The sequence below is a fragment of the Globicephala melas genome, chromosome 7 (genome assembly GCF_963455315.2).
Source record: "Globicephala melas chromosome 7, mGloMel1.2, whole genome shotgun sequence".
In the NCBI taxonomy this organism is placed as follows: Eukaryota; Metazoa; Chordata; class Mammalia; order Artiodactyla; family Delphinidae; genus Globicephala; species Globicephala melas.
Window position 1 is genome coordinate 56018431 of NC_083320.1, and position 6493 is coordinate 56024923.

The window sequence follows — 6493 nt, forward strand, 5'->3', positions numbered from 1 at the left end:
CAGATAAATAGATCAGTCAAAAAGAGAGAGCTTATAAACAGAGCCATGCATTATATCGGAGATAACATTGCAAATCACTGAAGAAAGGGTATGGAATAGACCCACCCCATGGGGAAAAAAATGAGATTTCTACTTTATATCATATACAAAGATAAATTCTAGATGGATTAAAGGCCTAAAATGTAAATCACATTACTCTAAAGCTATGTGGAAAACAATTCTTTTCTTGGAGTGGGAAAGGCTTTCTTTAATAAGATACAAAAACACGCACAATAGAGGAAAAGGTACTTAAATTTGACTATAGCAAAATTTAATTCTTTTATATGGCAGCAAACTAACAAATAAAACCCATTATAAACGAAGTTAAAATACAATCGAATGGAACAAATGGCCCTTTTCTTTTTATTGAGGTATCACTGACATATAACATTATATTAGTTTCAGGTGTTCAACCTTAAAATTATATATATATAAATGATCATCATAATAAGTCTAGTTAGCGTCCATTGTCACACATAGTTACAATTTTTTTCTTGTGATGGGAATTTTAAGATCTACTGTCTTAGCTCCTTTCAAATATACAATACAGTATTGTTAACTATAGTCACCATGATGTACATGACATCACTATGACTTATTTATCTTATAACTAGAAGTTTGTAACTTTTGACCACCTTGACACTTTTTTCTTTAATAAATAAATGGTGAGAAAACAAGGGGGAGGAGGGCTGTTAGGAACTAAAAGAAATTTAAGAGAGGTAACAACCAAATGAAATGTGTGGACCTTGTTTGGATTCTGATTCAAAGAAACCAAATGTAAAAAGATGTTAGTGGGTTGGTTGGAGAGATCTGTGTACTGACTGGTGACTACGTGACCATAAAAAATTATTGTTAATGTTTATGGCATGATAATGACACTGTGGTTACTTTTTAAAAAATCCATATATCTTAGAGATGCTATTGAAATATTTATGAATGAAGTGATACAATGCCTGGCATTTGCTTTAAAATAATCTAACAGGTATGTGGAGAAGAGAATGGGGGTGGGTATAATAGATAAAAGGAGATTTGCTATATGTTCTTTTTTTTTCTTCCAGTTTTATTGAGACATAATTGACATATAGCACTGTAGATATGTTCTTAATTATTGAAGCTGGGTGAGGGGTATATGGGAGTTCATTACCTTCTTTTCTTTTATTCACATTTGACATTTTCCATAATGATTTCTTTAAAATACAAGCAATGAATTTATAGCTATGCCTGACGTATAATAAACATTCAATAAATGTTATCTGTTATTATTATATTAATCTTTAAAAAAGATGAGTGACACCTACATTGCTGGTGGGAGTGTAATTTGGTACGGCCTCTACAGAGGATAATTTGGTAATACCTATTAAAATTTAAAAATCACTTAGCTTTAACTAGTACTTTTACTTCTGACAATTTACCCTACCGGTATTTATACATGCATAAAATAATATATTTATAAGAAACACAAGTGGTTTTTTTTTGTGGTACGTGGGCCTCTCACTGCTGTGGCCTCTCTCGTTGCGGAGCACAGGCTCCGGACGCGCAGGCCCAGTGGCCATGGCTCACGGGCCCAGCTGCTCTGCGGCATGTGGGATCCTCCCAGACCGGGGCACGAACCGTGTTCCCTGCATCGGCAGGCGGACTCCCAACCACTGCGCCACCAGGGAAGCTCAGAAACACAAGTTTTAATAATAAAAATTTGGAAGCAACATAAAGGTCAATCAGTAGGAACTAGTTAAGTAAATTTTGGTCCATTATTATAAAAGAAGACTGCAGCCAAAAATAATAAATAATAAAATAAAATAGAAAAGAGAAGGAATGTAAACTGATTTAGAATGATCTTTAAGATATCTTTAAGTGAAAAAAAGAAAGACGCAGAATGAATGTATAGTATGCTATCTTATGAGTTTACAAAAAGTACTTGTAGTAGAACATAAAAACTATTTTTTTGCATATGCATAGAACTCTTTGGAAGGGTGCACTAGAACATTGCTTTTCTCCAAGAAGGTAAAATGAATGGGGGGGGGGGTAATAGACCTAGAAAGATACTTTTCACATTGTACTCTTGTAACTCTTTGGGTTTTACCATGTGAATGTATTACCAATTCAAAAATAAGAAAAGAAGATTTATTTTAAAAGAAGATGTATATCATATGCAAAAGATTACTATCCAAGGTACATGTAAAACCCTTACAAACTAGTAATAAAAATATAATAATCCAATAAAAAATAAGAAAATGATATGATAAAAGAAAAACACTATTGCCAATAAACCTGTGAAAAGATAATTAAACTTACTAATAGCCATGGAGATGAGAAATAAAACCAATACTTAGCCATTTTTTTTAACCATTCAATTGGAAAAAAATTAAATGTCTGACAATATTGATATCATGTATTGACCAGTATGTGGGGGAAATGGTCCAGTCACCTTCTGCTGGTGGGAATGTAAATCAGTATAGTCTCTTTCAGTCTTTTGGCAGAACCTAAGTAAAATAGAAATTGTGCATACACTAGGCCCATAGATTCTACTACTGAATATATTTCCTACGAAAACAGTTGTATGTGTGTACAGAGGGACATGCACAAGAATGTTTGTTGCAGCATGGCAGAAAATAGTGAAAAACTGGAAAGAACCTAAATATTCATCAGTAGTGAATTGGAAATGTGATATATACATAATGGAAAGAGGCGAAATAGATCTACATACCTCAACTTGGATAGATTGCCAAAAACCTAATGCTAAATAGTGGGGGAGAAAAGCAAGTTGCAGAAACTATAAAGAATGATGTCATTTATTTAAATAACAAAATACATATAGAAAGTAATACTATATATTACTTGTTGCATACATAAGTGTATAAAACATATATATTTTTAATAGATTGGAAAGATCCACACCCAACTCATGAAAGTGGCTTTCTTTCCCTTGGGTGTGGGTGTGGGAGGAGTGGACTGGTTGAAAGGGATGGAATTTGGAATCTGAAACATACTATTTCTTTAAAAAAAACTTGGAGGAAAATATGACCAGATGTTAATAGTTGTTAACTCTGGGAAGTATGAGTGTGAGAGTTTAACTTTTCTGTGTTTTTTAAATTTCCCAAGAAAAGGGGTGAGGTGGGAGGAAACTTTGTCAGGGAAAAAGAATCATAGATTTCCCTTTGAGCTTTGGAGGACCCCAGCAATGTGCACTTCCCTTTGTAAAAGGAAGAAAAACTGAGTGAATGCTTAACTTTCCCTGGAAAAAACTTTTGCTGATGACAGCTCGTTTCCCTTCTCCTGACTTTTCACCCCGTCCTACACCACAGACAGAGCCAAGAGCACTCCAAGGAGAAAGGAAGCTACTTCTAATACAGGGAAGTTAAGGCTCAATCTGCCCGCATGGAATAGTGTTTGTGAAGAATAAGTGATTTCCATGAACATGACTTGTAGGTTTTAAATTAAACTCAGCCACTCTGTGTGTGTATTATTACTAGTATAAATATTACTGGAAAACTTGCTGTATCATGGGGAATAAATAATAGAAAGCGGCTTAAGATGTGGAACCAAAATCCCAAAGAGTATATGCATTTTAAATGACATTCTGAGAGAGTAAGCAATCCTCTCAAATTTTCCAAAAGAAAATATTGCCAAAGACTATTCAGAAATTGTTCAGAAAAGAAAACATTTCAGACAATGTGACATTGACAGATCAGTAAACATATTTGGTGTAAAAGGCCTTCTATTTACATGGGCTCCTTCTACTGTACCCATGAATAAGGCTGACCTTGAACGGGGGAAAATGACACCCCCAACTCTTGTGATACAATGTGGATGGGGATTGAGCACAATTTGGGTGTTAGGGTAGAAAGGCCATTATCTGGGCCCACTGTTGTTGCTAGACTTGAGCCCAGGTATGAATAAGAAGAGCACAGAGCCTTCTTGGAAGAGGATATTTGAGGTCAGTGAGCATCAAATAGCACCTTTTCTTTTTTTTTTACATTTTGATAAAATAGTAGTAGCTTATTGCACCAGTTGGCGGCTACCATACTCTGCTGTTATCCCCTCGATGACAATGACAGAACTGTACATCCGTTCAGTATTCAGGAATGAGACTTGCTTGTTTTGACACCATTGTTTCTGTGAAAGAGAAAGGAACCAGACTGGAGAGGATAGTCATCAATTGGCAGAATCAGTTAAGAATAACAGCAGCCCCAGTGTGTGTCATTTGGGAGAGGTAAAACCTTGACTAGGCCCTGGAACTCATCAGGAAATGTTAGCCCAACTCTTCTTCCCTTAGCTTGGACAACATCTGGTCTCATTTCCACGCCTTCTATGTACCGAGTTGAAGGGAAGCTCACCCCCACCCACAAATCACTTAACCTCTTAGGATGCCTGATACTAAAAAAATAGTATGTTAGCAACCATAGGGATTCCTATTTGTAGAGATAAGTCTTTGCTTCTTACTTAAGCCTTGATTTATTGTCTTTGGTTGTTTGGGGTAGGGGATGGCTGATTTTTAACAAGAAGATAAACTTACAGCTGGAAATTCTTTTAAGCCATAAATACCGCTAACTTGCCTGAACCAGGGAAGTTCAAATAAAGACACTGGGATTCAGCAGCTCCTGAAATGTTTTCCTTCTTTTCCCATTGGCCAAGAGAAAGACATGTCCCACCATCAGCAGTGTAGGCGCCAGGGCCTGACCCAGGCCTGGATACTTAAACCATTCAGAGCTCCTCTTGCAAAGAAAGGAAGCAGAAGATGACAAATTGGTCTACACCATTTAACCTCCAAAGGGCGCGCATAACTTTACACAGCAATCTCTGATCGTTTCCTTATCTGCTTTATTTAGTATAAACACTGTCCTTCTTGAGTCCTCCCTGATTCTCCTTCAGGGTCCAGGGATTAATTCTGTGTCATTAGCTGAATTCACCTCCTTTGTTCTGCTCCCTAACATTGCTTCTATCTTCCCTCTTAGTCTTATGCAGATCCTGGAAGATATCAACTCCTAGGGCTAGTGCAGCATCTTATTCACCTTGGCATCTACCACTGCATGGAGCACAGCACCTATCACCTAGTAGGTAAGCAATAAATGCTTGTCCATTGGCCAATTCTGTAGTCCCAGCACTGTCTACACATTAAACAGCTGGGGGAGCTTTAAACAACAAATGAGAAATGCTGCCCTGATGTCACCCCAGACCAACTGAATCCTGATCTCTGGGTGTGGAGCCCCAGCACTGGCACATTTGGAAAGCTCCACAGGTGATTCTGGTGCATGAAGAAAGTTGGCAACTACTGGGTTAAATAACCTTGCTTTACTTGGCTGTGTTCTGTTTGCTTCCAAGTTTGGAAGAAACCTGTTTGAATTCTTTCAAGGAACAAATATCCCAATCACTGAAAAGATACCAGTGCCATTTCATATGAGAGTAGAATAAGTTTTCTCATCTGTAAAATGGGGATAATAGTAACTACATCTTAAGATTGTTGTAAAAAGTATATGACCTGATTTATCTAAGACTCTTAAAATAGTATCTGGAGTATAAGTATTTGATAAATACAATCCAATATGAAGAAAAGGGTGATGTGTTTGTTGTTATTATTGTTGTTTTCTTCTTTGGTTAATGATTCCAGTTTCCTCCCAGACTAAGCTCCCAGAATAGTTTTTGACTCCAGTCTGTCCTTTGCCCTGTCCGTCTCATCCCTTGTCAAGTCCTGTTCCTCGGACCCTGTGCTGTCTGGAACCTGCCCCTTTCTTTTCATTCCCATTGCCCCAGTGCTAATCCTTGCTCCCTTTCCTCTCTCTCCCGGATTATGGCTGTCAACCAGTCTCCTTGCCACTGATCTGTCTGTGTGTCAGTCATCCCTATATGGTTCTCAAATTGCCTTAAAGTCAAGCTGTGACTGCCAAGCTTAAAACTCAACCTATATCCTCATTGCTGTGAAAATTCAGACCCAAGTTGTATGACTTGGACAGTTTGATTACTTTCTCCAAGCCTCCCTTATGTTTACATGGGGATCATCTAATAAACACTTTCTACTCAATACGGTTGTTGGTGAGAAAGAATATTCTAGAATAACATCTAGAAATCTACATGGCACATGATAAGGGCTTAGTAAATGTTAACTCTTATTATTATTACTGTTATTATTTAATAACATTAATATGTTATTACTGAAAGTTACCAGCAACTCTTGCAGCCATCCTAGATGCTGGCCATATGGAAGTCCTTGCTGTTCCCAGACCATGCCCCTGGATCAGGTCTCTGCTCCCATTGCCTTAACCTTTGGAATGCCTGTTACCCATTTCCAGGCATCTGAATCCTATCAGTCCTATAGGGCCATCTCCTAGAAGTACTTCCTCTTCTGACTTGGCATAAAAATCTCCTTTTAAGTCAGGGGTTCTCAAACTTTAGCAGACATCTTATTCACCTAAAGGGCTTGTTAAAATACTGATTCCTAGCCCTGAAGATCCTAATTCAG

The 6493-nt window shown here is 37.4% G+C and overlaps 1 long non-coding RNA gene across 5 annotated transcripts in view; it reads left to right on the forward strand.

The window, feature by feature from the left end:
- The window catches only part of LOC115849690 (uncharacterized), a 422316-nt gene that overhangs the window by 305442 nt on the left and 110381 nt on the right, over positions 1 to 6493 (forward strand). For all 5 annotated transcript variants that reach the window (XR_009564596.1, XR_009564595.1, XR_009564593.1 and 2 more), the window contains exon 4: positions 4992 to 5094. This is a non-coding gene — a long non-coding RNA (uncharacterized lncRNA). The remainder of the gene's footprint in view (positions 1 to 4991; positions 5095 to 6493) is intronic.